Source organism: Melozone crissalis, unplaced genomic scaffold (assembly GCF_028551555.1).
Source record: "Melozone crissalis strain CALT ecotype California unplaced genomic scaffold, PUWL_Pcris_2 ptg000068l_1, whole genome shotgun sequence".
NCBI lineage: Eukaryota > Metazoa > Chordata > Aves > Passeriformes > Passerellidae > Melozone > Melozone crissalis.
The window spans coordinates 3261977-3285267 of record NW_026535846.1 but is presented as its reverse complement, the minus strand read 5'-3'; the positions used below and the strand labels follow the sequence as shown (position 1 = coordinate 3285267).

The 23291-nt window shown below is 42.3% G+C and overlaps 1 protein-coding gene and 1 long non-coding RNA gene across 3 annotated transcripts in view; one reads left to right on the top strand and one right to left on the bottom strand.

Annotated features, from left to right (window-relative positions):
• Nucleotides 1-454, bottom strand: part of LOC128945590 (protein fantom-like) — a 41857-nt gene extending 41403 nt beyond the window's left edge. Inside the window, exon 1 of the mRNA XM_054289328.1 lies at nucleotides 395-454. The gene's annotated coding sequence lies outside the window, so the exon portion shown is untranslated. The remainder of the gene's footprint in view (nucleotides 1-394) is intronic.
• Nucleotides 455-465: 11 nt separating this feature from the next.
• On the top strand, nucleotides 466-22805 carry LOC128945595 (uncharacterized). Of its 2 annotated transcripts, XR_008483884.1 has the most exons (6): nucleotides 466-621; nucleotides 15407-15475; nucleotides 16743-16892; nucleotides 20967-21052; nucleotides 21320-21431; nucleotides 22750-22805. It is a non-coding gene; the product is annotated as an uncharacterized LOC128945595 (long non-coding RNA). The 2 variants fall into 2 exon arrangements; XR_008483883.1 differs by lacking the exon at nucleotides 15407-15475 and having other exon boundaries at nucleotides 476-621.
• The last annotated feature ends 486 nt before the right edge of the window (nucleotides 22806-23291 follow it).

The following is a 23291-nucleotide window of genomic DNA, read 5'->3' as shown; positions in this document are numbered from 1 at the left end:
AATGTGGATATAGAATTTCATGAGTCTTGTACATGGCCAAAATGATGCTTTTCTTGCTATTTTTCCATACTCGGGCAGGGTAACACACCTCCCGCTTGAACGCAGTGGCCAACTCCCGCTTTTTACGCACAAAATAGACACTGCAACCGAAAAGGCCTCTCGGGCTGTTCTGAATAAAGCGGTGAGGCACTGCCTTTCCCACGGGCATCGAGCTGCGCCCGAGTGGCCTCACGGGCCTGACATTATCGCTTCACGAGCTCCGCCGCAGGCTGGCTCCCCGGCTGGGGTCAGCCCACTGCAGGGAGCGCTGCCACATCCCCCCGAGCAGCTGCAGCTGCGGCCGCGCCGCGCTCCCCGCGCTGCGCCCGGAGGAAGAGCAGCCGCTTCCACTCACCGCCCCGCCGGCCCGGCACGACCCCCGGCCCACCGCCGGAACCGCCGAGGGACAAACGGCTCCGTCCGTTTCCGGGGGCGCGCGCCCCGCTGCCTGCTGGGAGTTGGAGTTCGGGGCGAGGCCGAGCGCCGCCGCTCCACGCTCGGGACACTGTCGGGACACGCTCTCGGCCTCTGCCCGCGCAGTGCTTGGGGAGCAGAGGAGGGGAGCTGCGGCGAGAACTGAAGGTACTGCTTCAGATGTGCAGTAGGCAAACATTTTCTTGAATGCTGCTCTTTATGGCTGTTGTACCTCTGCTGGGTTTGTTTACAAAATAGCAGTCCAGAAAAGCAGTAAGTGATTCCTTTGAAAGTAATTTTAGTGATGTTAATGAAAGGAAGGCTAATTCTATACAAATATTAGAAAAAGCTTTCTAAGATTGCAATCAGATACACCTGTACAGGGTATGCTGGGTTTGGTATTGCTATTAATTTGCTATTCAACATTAAAAGTGTTTCACTATGGGGCAAGTGTTGGGAGGACAAGGTTAAAAATGGATTGCTGACGACAAAGTTGTTTCTAGAATTGTTTTCCCTCAAAGGCCAACCTTGTCCCTGAGAGATCCTAAAATTATTCAGTGTGGAAATTTTAGGTATTTGTGTTTGCTTTAGGTTGTTTTCTCTCAGCTAAGAGAAATTGAATTCACTCAAAGAAATAACAGGATGTTAAAGACTTAAGTGCATTCCCCCCATATGCTTAAGCCTACTTGTGGTGGGTGGGAGGTGAGGGAAGAGGGATAAAGAAGCTTAGAGATTGTAAAATCACAGCCCTGTGAAGCGGTGTGCCTGTGCCAGGCCTGATGTTGCATTAAAGCAGGGCACAGGCCTGTTGCATGCAGTTTTTGCCCTTGCTAAGATAGAACAAGCTTAGCAGTGTCTATGTCTAAAGTTTTGCCAGCGTGGTGATGGAATAAATCTATTCTTTATACTTCACATATGGATTTTGGCCATCTTGGTTACCTGCATATATTTTGGCTTCCACAGCAGGGGAAAGATCTGATCTAAGTCTGCAACTACGGATTTTAATGGAAAATAACTTCAGAGCCTGTTGGCAGTAGTAAGATTCCTAACTCTTTAAGGACAACCTGGTTATTTTGTAATTGGTCTTGTTTTGATATAGTTGTATGCAGTTAAATGCTGTCTGTCAAAATCCCAGATTGGCTTTTGATTTGTAATTATGCAGTATGTGTCTTATATGTGGTAAGCTGGTCTCACTCTCTCAAATTTTCATGTATATAATGAGTTTTCATTTATGCTGTTATAGAAGAGCAATTCTGTTCCAAGAACACATATTAGAAGTTCTTTAGAGTGCAGGGCTATGTAGTGGTTTAATTTGAAATTGGGTAGAAATATTAATTTTATGTAGTGGTTTTGGTTTGCTAATTTGAGATTTTGTTAATTTTGAGATTTTTTAGGTAATATATTGTTATAGATACATATTATAATATTGGCTCTTTGCAAATATTAAAATGAATATGTGTTATGTTGGAAAGTTATGCTGTATTAATCTCTTTTAAATAGTGTGAAAAGTTCTTAGACTATAGCATAATATTAAAATAGAAACTATGTAAGATGCTTTTTGTAACTAGCTCAAAGAATGGAAAAGATAATCAAGAAATCCTTCGCATTATCCTATCTGGATAGAGATAACAGCAAACAGACACCAAAATTCCAAGAGAACAGTTATTGCTTCCTTATCGGGAAAGCTCAGACTTTGAGGAACCAAGAAGACTGGTTTACAAGATGGGGGGAGGAAGCTAAAATTAAGCAGAAATACCCTAGTGTGAAAGGAATGCTTGACTCATGTGTGAGATACATGAATATGCAATAGGCTATTGCTTTAACGGGTAATCTTTTGTTAGCAAGGTGTGCTTTGTGGCAGAGTGCCAGGCGCCCTGACGTCCGTAATTCTTTGCTTTTGATTGTTTCTTATTCTCCTAATTTTTATTACTATTTTCATTACTATTAAACTTCTAAAATTTTAACAAAAGTGAGTGGCGTTTTTTGCATGTATTGAAGAGTGTGGTGGGTTTGTAGTTGGTTAATTACTAATGTTATGGGTAGGTAAAGCTGCCTATTTTTTAAAAAAGGTTGCAGAGTTAACAGGTTGGGCCAGTTGCTGCCAGGGTGGAGTTCTAATTGTTTGTTACTGTAATCACCTGTCGTTTTCGTTAACTACCTGTCGCTGATGGATAAGAATTCCCCTTTTTGTTGAGTGACACCCTGCTGCTTCCTGGAGGATGACACCCAGACAGTGAAGGGACATCGAGTCGACATGACATCATGTATCCAGCATGCAACGGGAGGGACCCCTCACAAAACCTAGCCAAAAACCCCTAAAATAACGAGCCAACACAAAATTGATGAATCAAAGCAATGTCTAGGTGTGAGGAACAGAATCTAGTGGCCACCAAGACCCTTTTTACCCCTCACCCTAACCTAAAAAGATGTCGGCTAGACAGAGGACCTCTAATGTTGGACCGAAAAGCAAGGGAATTTCCCGATGCTCTCGTGAGGACAGAGCCTCCAGCTCTGCCTACAGACCAGTGGACAAAGCTGCACTTTTCCTTCTCGGAGTCACTCCTGGGAGCAGCGGCGGTGTGAGCGCAGACCTATCGGTTCTCCCCACACGAACTAATTGCTTTTAATAAAGGATTGAAAAGGACAAAAGTCTCCTGCCCATGTTTATTTCAACTAATATATTCAGTTTTTGTTGTGAAATAGGATTAGAAGAAAGGTAAAGTAGGTTTAAAATTTTAAAAGGGTATAAAGAAATATTTATTAATAGTAATTTAAAGAAAGAGTAATAAGATTTACACTGAAATTTTTAGAATACTTTTCTTATTTTTGTAACTTTCTTTTTTACTGATAATGTAGAGAAGTAAAATTTAAAATTTAAGTAAATTATTTTTAGAATATTTTTTTTTAGTTTACTTAGTGAGAGAAGACTCTTTTGTTAATATTATGGAGACCTCGATAAGAAAAAATAGGAGTTTTGTGGGTTTTTTATGAATAGTAGCCACCTGAGGAAATCTGTAATTGTGAAGTTTTTTAATAAGTTTTTTTAATAGTTGAGTTTGTTATAAAAGATCAAATCGGTAGTCAAATTTATAGAAAAATTCAACAAGAATTTATTCAGTCAATTAACAAAAATAGAAAATTTGAAATCCCACTACAGCCAAGACAGCCCGGGTGCAGCCGCTGGGTGCCCTTGGGATCCCGCTGACTGAGAGACAGCGTTCTCTGGAAGGTACACCCCGAGTGCTTCAAGCAGCCTGCTTATATACAGTTTATTCTGCCTGAGGCAGAGCTGACCACATAATTCTTTGTCTCTCTTGGCATGTAAAGTTGGATCCATACATGTGTAGAAACAGACAAAGAAAGTGTCTAAAGCCTAGATGAATGTCTGAGTGCCCAAGAGGAAGAGCTATTCACATGTAGTAGATGATGCCATCTCTTGAGTAGCAGAGATTCCATCAAATCCAGTTACCTGATCTTGCGGGCTTCCTGAGATGTCCCGTTGATCATCACCCAGGAAATTCCAGATGATATCTTCCAGGTGCAGAGGAAATCCCCTCTGATGGCTCCAGCCTGTCTCCTACATCTGTTAATGGGTCTGGCATAGTCCCAGAGCTTGTCTGGGAACTGGTTACCATATGAATACCTCTAGTCCCGACCAGGAGGATTGCAGACATCATGGCTCAGGGCTACTCTGTTCATACCATAACAGGGTTTGATTTTATCTCAACTCTGTCCGGGAATCAGTTATAATGTGAATAGGACTCTGTTCCTGGACAGGGTGGTTTCACAAACATGGGTTTAGACTTTACTAATATTTTATACATACATATATCTATTTCTATAGCATGAATTATCTCTACTGCATATAACAAGTTTATGGGTTATGTTAACTTATTGTTTTAAAGATGAGTCATTTAAAAGTAAAAGTTTATATTATTTATTTTAAAAATTAATTTTATTTTTGGGAATAGAGTTTTTCTTTTCTTCAGTGTATAGGACTTTTTGTTTGTTTAATTTCTTGTAGGATTATAGTTATTTTAATATTTGTTTATTTTTGTATGGAGGTTTTGGTTTGGTATTAAATTGATTTCTTTGTAAAATGGTTTTTATGTGTTATAGTGAATAAGAGGTTTTTTTGTAGTTGTTATAAGAGGATTTTAGTATCAAGATTAAGGTGTCTTTTTATTTATTGTCCAGGTACTGGACAATATTAAGATTAAGATGTCAAGATTAAAGTGTCTATTTATTTATTGTCCAGGTATTGCCTGGAGCTGAGCCCTGGCTGCCCCACAACCTCAGTCTTGGCCTGCACCTCCCCATGAGCCCCAAGCTCATGCTCACAGTCCCGCACTTCCATGCCTGGTCCTGCCGCTTCCCACCATAAACACCACTTCATCCTGACTTCCTTGTTTTCCCTGTCCTGGAAGCTGGGGATACAAAGAACCTGCAGCTGAATCAGCTGGCAAATTTTGATGATAAATGCCTTCTGCTACTACTTGCCTTAACCATATTCCTCTACCTTCCACTTCAACCAATTGTTTCCCAACATACCAACACCGTCTGTCCCCTGTTGCTGAGACCCCTTCTCAACTCCCCTTATTGCTCCTTGGGCATGGATTATCTTTAATTACCTCTGGGAGAAGGTGCAAACTATCTCAGCATTCTTTCAAGGGATTCTTCAGAGATCTTTCTGGATCATCATCCCTTTTGCCAGGACCCGTTGCTGGCTTTACCTATGCAACCCTCTATGGGTGCCCTCTCAGGGCTGCTCTCCAAAAATCCTACCGATTGGTGATATTTTCAGTGGTCCTTCCCTGTGGACTCTTTATGGACCCTCTAGTCCACTATTTGCCTGTCTCGAGTGGACACTATTGGGTACTCAACCAATTGGCCAGTACTGGCTGCCACCAAAGGGAACTGATCACCAAAGCTGGCTGAGGGGTGCCTTGGGCTCCCACTCACTGCCGTGAGATGAGGACCCCAGATGAGTGCTCATTTTCTTAGGAAAATTAATCCCTGATGGCAGAGGTTTTTATCCCAAAAAGAGACAGAGGAGTCCCGTAACTTTATTGGAATAAGTGGAGAGGCCATGGGCGATTTCCCATGGGGTCTTTCAAGTGGTTGAGGGATGCAGCCCCCTTTTTATCCTAAGTTTCCTGTGGAGGATTTTATTAAGAGTTGGTTAGCTGAGAAAGGCCATACTGACTTAATGCCGCTGGTTAAGCTTGAAAGGGAGGTCAGCAGTCTCTGATTCAGTGACTGCTGACAGGCAAGAATGCCGGATGACCTTGCTGCAACATGAGGAAAGGGAGGTGAGATTAGTCCTGAATATCTGCAGAATGTAACAGAAGAATAAGCACAAGAATGTAGAAGTAGGTGTAGTTGCTGATATGTAACTAACCAATCCTGAGCTCAACTTTTGCAATATGTATGAAGCTTATTAAGAACTGTATTTAACCCGCCGTATTCGATCAATAAATTGGACTTGGATGAACCAACTGGTGTCTGGGTCTCCTTCCTCCGACAAATGGTGGAGAATGCGGGCAGCACTCTGAACGTTCGCTTTCTTGGATTATAAATTCGCCACGGTCGAGGAAGTTGGGTGAGAGTCCTTGCAGCCGGGACGGTGCCGGATTTTAAAAGCACCCTTGAGGATCACAAAGGTGACTCAAGTCTCTACGTGTCGCCGGAAGCCTGGAAGGCTGCAACAACGCGCGCTGATATATAGGTATGGATAGGCAAGCGGCATACGATCCCTTCTCCTCATATTTAGAAAGGCGAGGCGTAAAAGGGATAGATTTAAAAAAGGAATTACCAGGGTTATTAGCTTATGGTTATTCTAAAGGAATTTTTGCTAATTCACACACAGTTCATGAGATAGCAGAGTGGAAAAAGTTTGGGGATATCCTGTGGGATACAGTGTTAGATGATGATAAGTCAGCAAAGAAATTTGGCAAGTTATGACGGGTGGTGTATAATAGGTTACTTCAGCAGGTGTCTGAGAGAAAGGCAGCAGAAAGGGCAACAGAAGCTTATAAGAAGAATATAGGGTATGGTCGTGAGGATGATCCCTTAGCACCTTCTGTAACTCAGATACTTATGCCTAAGGGTCCCCAGCAAAATGGTGTGGAGAATTTTCCCTTAGATACAGTGGAACCATCTGCACCCTTCCTGTCAGAGGGGGAGGGCGAGTTGGATGGTGGAGGTAAGAGCAAGCCAGCTTTGCCTCCGCCGCCAGCTTCAGGCGGGTCGGATGGTGGGGGTGGGAGCAAGCCAGCTTTGCCTCCGCCGCCACCTTTGCCTCCGCCGCTTCCCCCGAGCAAGCCAGCTCTGGCAGGGGGGCCGCTTCCCCCGCACGAGTCAGCTCCTGCTCCACCGCCTTCCCCGTGCGAGAACTCGGTCTCTGTACCGAAGTGCCAGCAGCATAGCACCCTTAAAGAGTCAGATCCCATCCCAGGGGCATACCGTGATCTATGGGGGGAGATGGCTAAACAGAGGAGGGAAGCTTGGGCTGCTTTGGCAAAAGAACTAATGCAGATGGGGGATGGCGAGGCGGTGGAAGTAGCTTCTAATCTTGCATGTCCGGTCACATACACACCACAGTATGATACACAGGGGAACCTTACACATAATATAGTGGAATATAATCCCTTAGATTGGAAGATGTTAGCTCAATTACGTTCTACGGTTAGTTTGGAGTAAAAGGTGAACCTGTTAGGCAAATGCAAGAGTGTTAGCTACTTTAGGGGCAAATTGGACTATTGAGGAAGCTTTAGAGCGAATGGCATTAATGCCAACAGCTTCACAGGCATTTATAGCAGAAACTTTAAAGGAATTAGGATTAGGGTTACAAAAGCAAGCAGAGTCTACTCAAAATCAGGTGTTAGCTGCTCAGAATCAGGTGTTAGCTGCTCTTGCTCCTCTCCGAAGCGGCTCACTGGCGGACACGCAGAGCTCGAGACCATTCATAAAGTGTTACCGATGCGGCAATGAGGGACATACGCGGCAATGAGGGACATACGCGCCCAGACACAAGTAGCCGCCGTGACATCGGAGACACCAGCTGCCGACGCAACATCGCTGTCACCTCCTGTCTGCAACCAGCAACAGCAGAGAGCCTCGATTTGGATTTATCAGCAGCAGTAGACGTCACACTAATGACGAACCGGCCTGAGAGGATACAAACTGGAGTAAAGGGTCCTCTTATATTAAGTGGATAAAAATGTGGAGCATTGTTATTAGGACGTTCTTCAACAACTATGCTGGGATTATTTGTATTGCCTGGTGTTATCGATGCGGATTATACAGGGGAAATACAAATTATGGTTTACACCCTTTATCCTCCTATTAAAATAACAAAAGGACAACGCATTGCACAATTAATACCACTATCACAAATGACATCGGGTATACCATCATTTACTGGACAAACGCGGGATGAAAAGGGTTTTGGCTCTACTGGTGTTACACTTTTGACTGTGGATTTACAAAATAGACCAAAACAAAAGGTGGAAATTACCCATGGACATCAAAGCATAACCCTTTATGGATTATTGGATACAGGAGCAGATACCAGCATTATTTCTCCAGAAGTATGGCCACAACATTGGCCTCTATTCCCATCATCAAACATGCTCACCGGAGTAGGAGGATTTACATTAGTAAGTAGATCACCACTTTTGTTAGTGTGTATTGATGATCAACAAGTATCTGCTGTGTTTTCAGTTGTTCAATTACCACCTACAGTTTCTTGTTTAATTGGAAGGGACATTTTAACACAATTGGGAGTGGTGTTAACTAATCATCACCCTTTGGGGTAATTGCCATTGCTTGGACTTTCCCCATTCCACTCACCTGGAAAACGGACACACCGGTGATGGTTAAGCAATGGCCATTAAAAGGGGAAAGCCTTATGCACGCTCATGAATTGGTAAAGGAACAATATACAAAGGGACATCTACGACTTTCCACGAGCCCTTGGAATACACCTATTTTTGTAATTAAGAAGAAATCAGGGAAATATCGTTTAATACATGATTTACGAGCTGTAAACGAACAAATGGAACCAATGGGAACCTTACAGCCTGGTCTTCCAAATCCAGCTATGATCCCAGAACATTGGCCGCTTTTAATTATTGATCTAAAGGATTGTTTTTTCACTATTGGGCTGCATCCTGATGATATGAAGAGATTTGCTTTTACTTTACCGGCAATAAATCGTGGAGAGCCAGATAAAAGATTTGAATGGACGACTCTTCCGCAAGGCATGCGGAATTCCCCGATGTTATGTCAGCTTTATGTTGATGCTGCATTACAGCCACTACGTCGCAGATGGCCAGCAACTATAATATATCATTACATGGACGATATTTTGTTTGCACAGCAACAACCATTCTCCTCTCTGCAGATTGACAGTATTAGAGATACTCTTTCAGCATATTCGCTTGTTATTGCTGCAGAGAAAATTTAGACCACCACACCATGGAAATATTTGGGATGGACTTTAACGGATCAAAAAGTAATACCTCAAAAATTGGAATTACAATTGGACATTAAAACTTTGTATGATGCACAGAAGTTGCTGGGAAATTTACAGTGGTTAAAACCTATTGTGGGAATACCAAATCATTTGTTAGAAACCCTACGGCCTTTGTTAAAGGGTATTGATCCTACTACTCCTGTACACCTGACAAAGGAGCACCACCTTGCCTTGCAACAAATTAGTAATTGTGTACAACAGGGATATGTGTCTCGTCGACAACTCGACTGCCCTATTGACCTTACTATTTGGAATAGTCCTTGCCATTTGCTTGGTGCTCTCTCTCAACAACAGGAGAAAACGGGGGAGATACGAGTTTTGGAATGGTTGTCACCATCACTACAACATAAGAAAACAATATTCTCAAAAATTGAACAATTGGCTGTGTTAGTCAAAAAAGGGCGTCTCAGAATTATTGAAGTGGTTGGTCGAGAACCTGCTACCATTAGGTTGCCTATGGAGAAAGAAACTTTGGACTGGTACTTGATTAATTCAAAGAACTTGCAGGAAGCATTATTAGCATCATCTGCTAAAGTAGAAACCAGTAAATTAGTGCCTAAAGTTTTGCAATGGATGACAGAATGGAACTGGATTACTCGACCATTGAGAGAAGAACGCCCTATAGAAGGAGCTATTACAGCTTTTACAGATGCGGGAAAGAAATCAAGGCGTGCTGCTGTCACCTGGTAAGAAAAAGGACAATGGAAGCATCAACTTCTTACAGCAGATCCTGCAGATAGTTTACAAACTTTGGAATTGTTGGCAGTAGTATGGGCAGTGTCCAACTTACAGGAGCCTTTAAATGTGGTCACAGACTCTATGTATGTTGCAGGAGTAGTCAGACGAATAGAGGAAGCAGCAATTAAGGAAGTGAATAATAAATGATTGTATGAGTTATTGATACAATTAAGGAAAGCTTTACGAGAGAGAAATGCAGTGTATTCTGTGATTCATATTGGGAGTCATAAATGGTCTGAAGGTTTAGGAGAAGGGAATGAACGTGCAGATAAATTGGTTACCCTACCCATTGATAACTCTTGTCCTATTGATAAGCATACATTGGCCAGAGAAGCACATAGTAAATATCATCAAAATGCAAAGGGATTAGCAAAGCACTTTGAGCTGAGTTTGTCAGAAGCTAAGGCTATTGTTAGAGCATGTCCAACATGTAGTTATCATAATGGTGGAATAGGTTTAGGCATTGGAGTTAATCCTCGAGGTTTAGAAATAAATGAGAAATGGCAAATGGATGTTACACATATAGTTAGATTTGGTAAAGTTAAGTGTGTGCATGTCACTATAGATACATATAGTCATTACATATGGGCTACGGCTCAGGCAGGAGAAAAAGCTATACATGTTATCAGGCACCTGTTAAGTTGTTTTGCTGTTATGGGAGTCCCAAAGAGTATCAAAACGGATAATGGTCGAGCTTATGTGAGTGCTAGGGTCCAGAAATTCTTGAATCAGTGGTCTGTTAAGCATGTGACAGGTATTCCACACTCTCCTACTGGATAGGCAATAGTGGAAAGAGCAAATGGTACCCTTAAGCAGTATATTGAGAAGCATCAAGATTTAACAGACCCACAATCATGCTTAGCTAAGGTTCTGTATGTGATGAATCATTTATTTATTTTTGGGGAAGACGATATCCCTCCTGCAATTAAACATCATCCGAGGTCAGGTCAGGAAATTAAAACTCGACTACAGGATTATGGGAAAAACCTGCAAAAGTATTATACTGGGGTCGGGGATATCTTTGTGTTTCCTCACCTACGGGACCTTTGTGGGTGCCTGCTAAGTGGACTAAACCTGTTTTTGATGCAGCCTCTGGTGGACTGCCTCACGGAAGAGGACAGGGAGTGACTGGGGAAGAAACTGCTTCTAGTCCTACGACCACTACTGTTACAGTTGAAGGGACACTTGAAATTGGTGGACAGAGCACTGACACGTCACTATCGGACGGCCCAGGAGTTGATTGGTTTTATTGACTCATTATCAACTTTTCGTTTAACAAATCCAGCAAAGGAACATTGCCTTGACTGTCACGATCCACATTGTGCTGCCTGGATAGCCCTACGTTGTGGGGGTTGTGATAGAACTTTTTGGTTAGAACAATCATTATTATGGGATTTATGGTGTCACACTTGTGAGCACGAGCACACGTGGGGTAAAAGCTGGCAAGATGAATTAAGGAGACAAACAGGGCAAAATGCATATATAGCTTTAAATCTTTATGAGTCTCCTGAACAGAAAATTCTTGCTTATTATCGATGGGAAGTACAATGTGTTGTGAATAGAATTAAGGTTCAAGGTAAATCATGTATAGTCTCTGTAAGGTGTAGAAAATTAGTACCTTTAATGCAACGTTCTATTGTAGGACCCTTCAGAGGGAATCCTGAAAGAGCACTAGACTGCTGCATTGAAAAGTTGCAAAAAATTAAGTTTGCAAGTAACAGGACCAGTGAAATTAGGAGCAGCAAAACTGAAAACAGATAAGAAAAAGAAGGTAAGATAGGGAACGACCTCATCTAAATAAGGCTATTAGTGATTGCATATTAGCTTTCTATGATTAGGGCAATTTCACATCTATGGGACCCTGCCTTGTGGGATGCTGTAGCTCCATGGGACCCTGCTTCATGGCATGCTATAGGTGTTGAAGAACAAGAACAGCGATTACGAGATAAGATACATTTTGTATTAAAGAAGGAGCTTGAATTGGTAGCTGTATATAGTAAGAAAGCTGAAGAGGCTTTGCAATCACCACCATTGAACTGGTTGGATTGGATCACACAGACAAATTTTAATACTCATCCTTTCCTGTATACACTTCCTTGTTATGTTTGCAAAAAGGATAATGATAAGTGTTATGCTTGGGTAGCTTTGCATTGTGCTGATTGCAATAAGGTTTATTGGTATTCACAGAGGACAGTAGGAATTTTATGGTGTCACTCTTGTTTTGGGAAGTGGATTCGATATTCTTCCTGGTATAGAGCTCTTGAGCAAAGTACTGGTCTACCAGGAAGGTCAGGATTACAACTTTATGAGAGTACAGAACAAGTGGCCATAGCATATATAAGGTGGAAATTACAGCAAGTACTTAGAGAGCTTGAAATTACTACATCCTCACGCATCATAGCAGCTCGCTGTAAAGCTGATTTGCTTTTAAACTTACCTCATGCTATACCTGTAAGCAAGGATGCTGATTTGGAATTAGACCAGTGTATTCAAAAATTGACTCAGCCTTACAATAGACATTCTAACAAACCAGGGAAAAGACAAGGAAGAAAGGAAAAACAGAGAAAGCAGAAAGAAAAATGAGGTTTGTTTTTATACTGCTCAGTGCTGTAGCGAGTGAAGCAGTAGGGATAACACGTTTCAGTCAGCCAAGAGAAAATCTATGGGTAACACTTGCTAATCAAATTAATCAATCATCGCTTTGTCTTAGTCTTGGAGGAATTACTAACCCATTTCAAACATGCCTGGTAGGACTTCCGGTGTGGTCTCCAGGAGAATTTTGCGGTTTGATAAATAATCGAACTTTATGTATGTCTAACATGTCAAACATCACATTGCCAGTGCAGCAAGGGTATACTGCAGGTCAGAGTGATGGCTATTGCCAATGCTTACTAATCCAATCACTTAACACCTCTTTGCATTCTCCTCCTGAGGAATTGGATCTTTTTGGAAGTGCAAATGCCAGTATATCTAATACTACAGCTGGCGGATTGTTCAGTTTCAAACCCTTGGATGTTCAAAACTTAAATCAACCTAAAGAAACATGGGCCACCTTAGATTCATCCCTGAATTTGAGTGAATTCTCTCCACAGTATTACAGTCAATGTAACAGTACAAAAATCACGGCACCAATGAAATGACCTACAGGAATATTTTTAATTTGTGGAGACAGGGCGTGGAATGGTGTACCAGCTAAGCCACAGGGTGGACCCTGTTATTTGGGAAAATTGTCCTTGTTTCACCCTAATGTATCCTTGCTAATGCAGCTCAGTCAAACATCAAACAGGAAAAAGCGTAGTATACATGACTTGGACTGCAGCCAGATAGGAGATCCAAAGTTTTGGAGTACATTCAGGCAAGTAGTAGTTTCAACTATTTTACCAGGAGGATCTGCCAATAAGGCTATAAATTTAGCAAAGCAATTAGGGTGCTGGGCAAGAGATGAGCTGAACAAGACATCCCAAATTCTGGATATGATGACTGCAGATGTGCAAAGTGTTAACCATACTGTTTTACAAAATAGAGCTGCTGTAGACTTTTTGCTCTTAGCACAAGGGCATGGATGTGAAGAATTTGAGGGAATGTGTTGTATGAATTTGTCTGATCATTCGGTGTCCATTCATACTAAGATAAAAGAACTACAACAGGGACTTCACAATCTCAAAGAAGAAGAAGGTTTAGGAATTGACGAATGGCTTAAAGGCTTAGGGCTTGGACCATGGCTAAGGAACATTGTGACATATGCTATCGGCTTACTGGGTGTGATCTTAATGTTTTTGCTTATTTTGCCTTGTATTTTTACTTGTATTCAAAACATGTTAGCCGTATGATAGCAAAAACCTGGCAAACTAATCTCCTTGCTCAAGAAGAAAATGGGGGAAATGTGGAGGATTTTATTAAGAGTTGGTTAGCTGAGAAAGGCCATACTGACTTAATGCCGCTGGTTAAGCTTGAAAGGGAGGTCAGCAGTCTCTGATTCAGTGACTGCTGACAGGCAAGAATGCCGGATGACCTTGCTGCAACATGAGGAAAGGGAGGTGAGATTAGTCCTGAATATCTGCAGAATGTAACAGAAGAATAAGCACAAGAATGTAGAAGTAGGTGTAGTTGCTGATATGTAACTAACCAATCCTGAGCTCAACTTTTGCAATATGTATGAAGCTTATTAAGAACTGTATTTAACCCGCCGTATTCGATCAATAAATTGGACTTGGATGAACCAACTGGTGTCTGGGTCTCCTTCCTCCGACAGTTTCCCACTGCATCCCATTCTTCTTTCCCCCATTGGCTGAGGTAATCAGACAGTACAGACTTCCCGAATCACCTACTCCATGCCCCACTCTAATATGCACTCTCCCTTTTGCTATACAAAAGAAAGAAATAGAAACTCTTCCTAATTCTATGAAGTCTCTGTTCTCTTGCTCTGGCTTCAGGAATTTAACATAGCTTTGGCTGAGCAACAGTCTGTGTTGATTAGTAACAGTTTCTATAACTAAGAATTTTTCCTATTACTTCACTAGCCATAAGTGGGAAAAAAAAGGACATAATGAATTCTCGTCATAACGAGCTTCGGAGCTCAAGAAAAAGGAGAGAGAAAATAAGATCAAGGCCATTGAATGCAGAAAAGGATTATTCCTGGGACATGGGGAGTTATACCTGAGCAGTGGGAGCAAACAAAGCGAAAGTGGGAGGAGAAGAACTAAAGGAGACAGAATAGGAGAAGAGAACAAAGAGCAAGAGGCACAATCAGCTTGGATTTTTTCCCTAATCTCATAGGGGAAGGGTTCTTTGCCGATGTTAAGGATGAATAATAGTCTTAAATTAGTTATGTGGGTTTTTGGAGGTTTCTCTCTGTTCCTTGTGATATGTGGCAACAACTGTAGTCCAGATAGCATCGACAGATAGCATCGACAGTCTTACTTGGGCCAATGCTACTGGGGTGGATTTCTTTTGTTTATCCTTAACCATGCCAGGAGATGTTTCCACACATGTTTAATTGGCATCCCAATAAGTAACCTTATTGGTTTTGCAAAATGGGTAGGAGTTGGAAGCAAATAAACCAAACGTGAAAAATCACTGGTGTAACATAGCCAGTGGTGTTACAAAATTGGACATATGCTAAAGATTAGGGATTAAGGCAAATGGCGAGGGCATCCAAGCTGGTATTATAACACAATCACAGAATGAAAGCGGACTAGAGCTCCAATAATTAGATTTGTTAGGATGAGTACCTGAAAATTATTGCCTGTTTTTCAACCACTTTTTAATCCCACAATTAACTTATATGAGCAATGTCCTAGTCCCATGACCCAAAAATAATAGTGTCATCCTCAATCCCAATTCTCCATGGTATCAGAAAGTGACCAAATATTGCCACAATTGGACTTATCCTGGAAGTGCTGGTGCAAATGTGACTGTAAGAAAGCTTCCACCAGGTGTCTTTTTAATGTGTGAGGATAGGGCATGACCCACAATTCCAAGTGATTTGTTTGATGGTCCTTGTTACTTAGGAAGACTAACCATGTTTTCTGCTAGCATGCATGAAATGCTGAATCAGACTACTTGGAGGGCAGGACATAGCAAGATAACTGAAAGAGCAATCACAAGCTTAAGACCTGATTGTGACAATTGTGTAGAGTTTTGGGGCGCTCCAGCATAAATCATTCCTTACTACAGGTGTTGCTGCTGCTCAAGCTTTGGCTACGCTTAAATAAGTTGGAATGCTGGACAGTCCAACAACTAAAGGTAACTTCAGCTATTTTAAATCAGATGTTCACTGGCGTAGATAGCATTAGACATGGCACACTGCAAAATAGAGCTGCTATAGATTTGTTGTTGTTGGCACATGGGCACAAGTATGAGGAGTTTGAAGGAATGTGTTGTATGAACCTCTCTGACCATTCTGCAGCCATTCACAGGAAACTCAAACAACGACAAGATAACATGAAGAAATTGACTGGGAATGACTAGGGTTTGGATGAATGGTTTGAGGGATGGGGAAGAACTGGATGGTTGAAAGATACCATAAAGGGAGCTTTGTTATTAGTAGTAGTCATTATTATATTGCTTTGTGTTATTCCATGCATCATGAAATTGGTGAGCTGCTTGGTAGAAAATATGATGGAAAGGGTCTGGCTGGTTCAAGAAGAAGAAGGGGGAAAGTTTAATCTTTTCTTGATTGTACTGGTGGCTATACATTAGTTATGAATAGAAGGGAATGACTTTTAGGGATATGTTGCAAGTAAGCAGATTGGTAGCTCTGGTTCCATTTCCATTGTCTAAGAAGAACTCCAATTCTTTTTGGACCTTTCATAGACTTCTGACTAGATTAGCATTTGTCTTTGACCCCGTAAATTTTAGGCTGCTAGGCTTGACCAATGAATGGAAAGGGGAAAGTCACAGAGCTTAGGTGGTTCCCTTGTCAGCAACTTCTCAGTAGTAGGGAGATTTCTGTCCTCAAGTTTGTTACTTCAGCTAGCAGATTATGCTCACTCAAAAAAAAAGGTGAGAAGGTTGCTTCCCTAAATGGTCCAATAATTCTTCCTCCTATCTGTGCCTTTTTTGTATGACTGGATTTTGTATTACTGGAGATGGGTACAAAAAGTTAAATTAAATTGCATGCATGCGGTCTTGGGGGGAAACAGAGTATTCTTTAGCCAGTAGCATTTAGGCTTTTATCAACCTGAGATTGTCTGAACAGACCAGACACTTTAAACACAGTAATTCCTGCTAGTTCCAATTCCATTTTTAGGCTTGACAAACTGAATGGTAAACCTGCACCAGTAGGGAGGGAAATTTAATTGGACTTTCTCCTTTTTAGAGAGAAGCTAATGAAAAAGTTTCACCAGAATCAGAGCAGGCTGTAAAACAAGAAAAGCATCATGAAAAGAGGCCAATCCTATCCTTTTAGTGTTACTATTTGTGATTGGACTTGAATGAAATGTGTCAACTCAGTGTTCCTGGGTATCACATCAGTAACAGGTACTTCAGCTGCTGTACTTCTCTTCTAAAGCTAAGAACAGAATCCAAAGAATTGTGATTCCATGGTCACAATTCACCCTGTGATGCTGACAGGTGGAAAAGGAGTGGAAGGTGCATGGGTCAATTAACTTGAATGGCCTATGTAAATCAGCGGCCACTGATCTCCTGAAGGCTTCAACAGGTCAGTTGCCTATGTTTTTCTTGGAATTCTTTTAACCTTTGGTCATGTTTTTCTTGGGATCCTTTTACCCTTTCCCCATTAGTTCAGCCTTTGCTCTCAAGCCTTTGCTGACATTTCAAGTATCTCGGTAGCCTGGAAATGTGTTGTCTTTATTGATCACATCATTATTCCCTTCCAAGGGTTGTTTGCCTCTAGTCTCATTTTGCTGGTTTTCTGCTAGTTGATTGTCAGAGGGCAGCAGGTGTTTTGTAAGAGCGAGTACACAATCCCATAGCTTGCTTTTCTTTTGATTTGGCCTGTCTCGAAAATGGAATGACTGAACATCTCTGAGAGGCTTTTCTCTCCCCATTAGGTTTCACTGGAAGGGTAGATGCAAATCGTCTACCTAAAGTCTTGGCCCAGAAGAAAGTAGTGGTTTGCTGTTGCATCTAGCTAGAAGCTTACAAAAGGAAGGCCTTGGGCTGAGGCCCATTACTTTGGCTAAGTAGAAAAGGACGGTGGGAAGGTGAGGCAGCTGAATTAGAGGTAGAACAACAACTTCTAGAACTGTCGCAGTTGGCAACTCTAAAATGAACCACATGTCTGCAGTATTTTAACATGTGCCATATTTAGCCAAGTAATTCAAAACAACTAAAAAGCAGTCCCTTCAATTTGGAAATAGTTTTAAATTGTTTTTGAATATACAAAACATACCCTTACTGTACGCATTGCATGCAGATTTAATCATCGTGAAAGCAAACCCTATGTTTCTGTGGGGATAGCACAGTTTTCCACAGTTTTCCACAATTGTTCTTGGCACAGTTTTCTACTTATATGTCTGTTACAACACTTGAAGGTACTTCTAAGGTACTGTAGTAAGCAGAAAAGAAGGAGAGGTTGTGCCTTATTTCTGGCTTCCTTTGGTTTCCTGTTTGGTTTTCTTCCTCTTGCCATCCTCATGTTACTGTTCAAGATACTGTAATTTAGATTTGCAGTTTACTAAGCTGTGTTTTTTGTCTGGAATTCTTGTAAATGCCGAAAGGAACCCAAACTGTAAATACACATATTTTTATGATTTGATTGCTACATAGAAAATTTTCCTGCTGTTCTAAAATGCTTTTATTTGATATGCATTTTTATCACCATTCAAATGAAAAGAGAACGGTTCCTCTAGTCACTGCTTTTGTTCTGGATTCAGTTTGTGAAATATGAGAGTTAATTCATGCTGTATAAGGAAATGTATGTAGTTATAGAATGTGGTAAATGTAATAGAATAGACATTTTAAATGAAACAGACAAACTAAACTCCCCAGCCAAGAAGCAGCGTCCTATTCAAATTATAACTACTTCTGGGCAACACCAAGATTGTATCAAGCTGGCTTTACATCTTAATAGGACTGCCTTGGCCCATCGTCAGTGATTTCCTTAGACTCTGCAGCTGGGAGATAACATCGAGGCCTTCCTGGCTCATGACTCCAGGAGTTTCACGAGACATGGACATGCCATGATGGGCTTACAGGAACCGATACCAAGATATTACATATGAAAACCAGCTCTGCCTGCTTCCAGACTTCATGTCTGCAAACTCTGGTCTGTCTAAAGAAATGGATTTGCATTCAAAGAAATAAATAGAAAGATGTGGTCATCCATGCCTCAGGCAGAATAAACTGTATACAAGCTGTACCGTGGAAGGCTTTTGTGTGGACCTCTGAGGAGATACTGCCACTTTGTTGGTTGACTCTTTGGTCTCACCCAGTGTCTGATGCCGGGCTGACGCTGTCTTGATTGCGGAGGTTGCACGAAATTCTATTTTTTTTTGGTAATTGACCAATAAATCGTTGTTAAATTTTTGATAAATTTGGCTGGTGATTTGATAATTTATAACAAGTTCTATGTGCACTAATAGTGCAAAAAAGTCCTGCTGGAAGAAAGGATCTGCATAGAAATTCACCAAGACATGTGCTACAAGGGTCTTGTAAAGGTTCAAAGTTTCTCTACCTTTCTGGCAGTCTGTCTTCACAGCAAGACTTGATGAGGTATTTTGCTAGCGTTTCTTTGACAGAAAGCAAGAACTAAGCAAGCAAAATGGAGCAGCAAAAGAAGATAGCAGCAAAAGGCACATTATCCCCTCTGTTGTTTATCATTGTCGAAACAAATTTTTTCTCGCCATGTTAAATAAAATATCTTAGTAGAGCTAAAGACTAGAAAAATGCAGCTCTGTTCTGGATTCATTAAAAGCAAAGCCATCTGTGGACAGAAGCACCTAGTGTGATGCTGGGAACTCCTAGCTGGTTTCACTAAGCTGTCTGGGGAACTGCATTTTCAGTGGGCTTTAGCTGCGTGTCTGTAAGGTGGGGAGTATGTGCTCCCTTGAGCCCTGAGAGTGCCATGGGCACAGAGACCCATCGTGTAGCTCTCTGAACAGCCGCAGCACACTGAGGCATGATGGATTACTCCCAGGGTTCACGTGGTAGAAAGGTTTTCTGCCCCCGTGAAAGATGACACGTCCATTTTCTTGCATAGAGCCATTCTGTATGTTACAATGGTACCTTGAATTCATCAAGTGCTATTTACACAATGGCCAGTGAGCTTGGATTCTTAAGCTTCTCATGTTTGATCTGTTTCCCATTTCAGTAAATAGCAAAACTTCCAAGGACTGCAACGACAAGAAGATGAAGCTGCTACCGTATTTCAAATGTTTGCCTAATGGTGATTCTTGCACATATTGGCAATGGTAATTTCAGGTACTGAAACACCAGCTCTGCTCAGGGTAATTCTGAAATTGACTTGAGCTGTTTTCCATGTTTCTTAGTGGGTGAACTGAAACACTTCTAGCTTTCAAGGCAAGGCGTTTGACAGCAGCCTCAAAGAGGCTCAGGCTGTTGGATGAGAAGGTGAAAACACTGAGGTGAATGGGAGGAAATTTCACTTCTGATTTATGTCATAGATTCAGCCAGATGATCAACAATCATTAGTTTAATGAGGTTTTGGTTTTTGTGCGGGTTTCTTTGGGGCATTTATTTTTGAGGATTTTTTGAAGGCGATCCCCTGTTCTTTTTTGCCTCCCCTCCCTCAAGGCGAGGGGGCAGCCTCCCGCTGTGGCCGGCGGCAGTGCTGCCGCCTTGTGGACAGAGAGCAGTACTGCAGCCCTTGAGCCAGCGCCCTGCCCCTCGCCACTGGGTGCCGGGGGGCGGGAGAAGGACGCTACTGCTGAGGGAGGGAAGGGCGAGGGGCGGGGCGGGGTCTGTAAATAGTGCCATGCTGCTGTGGGAGGAGAGAGCGAGAGCTCCGAAGCCCTGAGCAGAGCGCTGGGAAACGGGAGGCGAGGAAGGCTTGGGCTAAGGATGGGTTGAAACGGGGCTGGCTGGTAGTGCATGGACAGACATTTGTCATTCACGCTGCCAAAATGAACACTTGGTACATCCTAGGTCTTCCTTGTGTTTCATGTGTTTTTATTTCATATTCATGTCATCACAAAAAGCAAGGATGGAGTAGATGAGACTGGTCCCCCATATTGCTGTGTGAAGGCTTTTTACAGGCTACTGTATTTATGTTCTCTTTTTTTCACTCCAAGCTTGACTTTGTCCATCCTTTTCCCATGTCTGCTGCATTGGGTGTCCCCGGGAGGGTTGGATTCCTCATCAGGGGTCTTAGGAGTTGCTATTAATTCTGATTTTTCTGAAGGTGTATAGAAGTGTGCTATTGAAACAGCCTTTTTGTCTCCTGAAAAGCTTTCTATCTATGACCACCCATGCGTCTATGTGTTTTAATAATGTAGCCAGATGCACTAAGGTTTTTACTTTCTAAGCCAAAACCTGTCACAGATGACTGCTTTGTGTCTGTGAGAAGTGGCATTTGTGCTGGAGAGCTGCACCTGGGAAGAAAAGATGGATTAAATGTGCTCTGGGGATGGATGGACATGGAAAGAAACACTTGCACAGAAAGGCAAAGCAGTGATGATTCTAGAGGAAAAATGAGAGGTAATTGCTTCTGATCCATGGGGGCTTTCCTTTGGAATATCGATCAGAGAGTGTATGGAAGCAGAGAGCGTATTCTGGTTATTTCTACTCTGTAAACTTCTCTCTGGCTTCGCAGGTCTGTGCTGGAGAGTGGGAGAAAGGTCCCTGCTGCTTGCTGTATCTTCAGCAGGCAGAGAGCTCTGACCTTGGCCGGATGGGCTGGTGAGTATTGGATCACTCCCTGCCTCCTCATGAACAAGTTGTTTAAGGAGTCATCGCCAGGGGCTGCTTTTAGCCAGCTTTGGTTCGGTTTCTTTTACACAGGTTTCTGGGTGTTTTGATCCTGACAGCGCCAAACCCTCAGGTTTGCTGAATTAGGGCTCCTACCTGTATGGCGCATGAAATATCCTGGAAGCTGATTGATGTCTTGGTGCTCCTGTTGTGTTCATTTGGGCTGTGCTTCAGGCTTCTCTCCCTGGGCCGCTGCAGTTGCTGTATCTCTTGGATGCTGTGCAGGACAGAATCACGCAGCCAAACCTCAGGTCCACCTTCTCCCTGACCCTCTACATTGATCGTGTGGCCCAGCAGATCCTGAAGCCAGGTACTGGAACTTGCTGCGTGTGTCACTTCTGGGGTGAAAAACAGAGCCTTGGGGAGTGTTGATCTCCTCACCTGCTTTGTGCTCATGCACTCTTGATTGAGCTTTTCGTTCTGGGGAAGAGAAGGGGAGGCTGTGCAGCAATCGAGTGAGTCTCAGAACAAAGGCCTTCCGCAGTTGCTGGACTGTTCTCCTAGCTTGGAACACTGCACACTCGCTACAGCTTCCACGGATTGTCGCGCATGGTTGTGGGTTGGGAGCATTGTCCCCCATGGTGCCAACTTTTTCTCTTCACAGAGAAGCACATGAGCACATGTACATAAAGGTAAACAGATTCCTTCTGTCACGCCAGTATTTGGACCTGAGGAAGGTACCGTGTTTTTTCCAGCTTTTCTACAGTTTTGATTTTGAGGTAAGAGTCCCATTTTAGGTATCCAGTAATTCTTCAGAAATGTATTAAAAACAGCTGTAAAAATACAATGAAATCTCATTCTCCATAGATAGTTAATTAGAGGCATCTTTCTTATGTTTTATATATGAAAAATGGTATTTCTGTGGGGGTTTCGTTGTTTTCTTAATACTAAGGCACAATGGGTTGTGCTGTGTATGCTCTGTGAGCACAATAAACAGAATATTCTGCCCCAGCTAGCTACAATTCCTCTTTGATTTTAGATTAGTAACTTTGTATAGTAAAAACAAGGCGACCCTTGTGGCAGGGAGAAATGATGCATCTGACTCCATTGATATCAGAAGGCTAATTAACTACTTTATTATACTATATTATTCTATACTATATTACACTACATCTAAACTGAAACCGCACAAGCACTCAACAAAATCTTGTGACTGTCTGCTGACCAATAGTTTGGACGCGCGCTTGGACCTGATAGGCCAAGGAAACAAAGCACCATCACTTTGGGTAAACAATCTCCATATTGCATTCTACTTTAGCACAACACAGGAGCAGCAAATGAGACAAGAATTGTATTGATCATTCTTTTCTCTGCTTCTCTCACTGCTTTTCTTGGGTTCAGAGAATGTGAATCCCACAACTTCGAGTTCAACTGAAGTATTTTAGAAACAGCAACTTCTAAAATGCTATTTCCACTGCATGTTTGGGCTGCAGACTGACTGTTCCTGATGGATGTTAGTGATTTGATAGGAATTTGATAGGAATGGAAAACAAGAAGTCCAGAACAAGCTGAGGTAAGCCCTGAGCTGGCACTCAGAAGGAACCAGAGGTTTTGTGCTCTTAGGAGCAGGTATTCTTTGGAAATGTCTGATGGTGGTATTTTTCTTTGTGGCTTCCTGTACAAAACAGAGCGTGAGTGGATTCTCAGATTTCTTGGAGAAGGGCTGCGTGACAAACATTGCTATATGACTACTGTCGGATTTCCGGCTGTTTAGATGGTCTGGGAAGGCCCGAGGTGGCCTTGGGCAGCCCGCGCTCCAAAGGACGAGAAGGGACTTCAGATCTTTTCTTGGTCTCAGTGTTTATTAAATGCTTATCTAAAAGATTTTCTCTTGGCCTGACAGAGTTCTGCTCAGCAGTCAGCCATGGGCACACACTGAGAGCCCCCGGGGCGGTCACTTATCTTTATACTCGGAGTTACGTATACAATATTTATCATTTTTCTCCAATACCCTCTACCCTTATTAACCAGTGCACTTTTGGTAAGGACCAATCCCAAAGTGCCAACATCACCACAGAAGATGGAGGCCAAAAAGAAGAAGAAGAAGGAGAAGGGCACGCCCCAATTCCTCCATCTTACTTCTTTAGACCCCCCTGTACAGAAATCTTAAACCCTGTATCTCACACTCCAATTAACTTATCCCTTCACCATTCACCCCAGTGAAATCCTC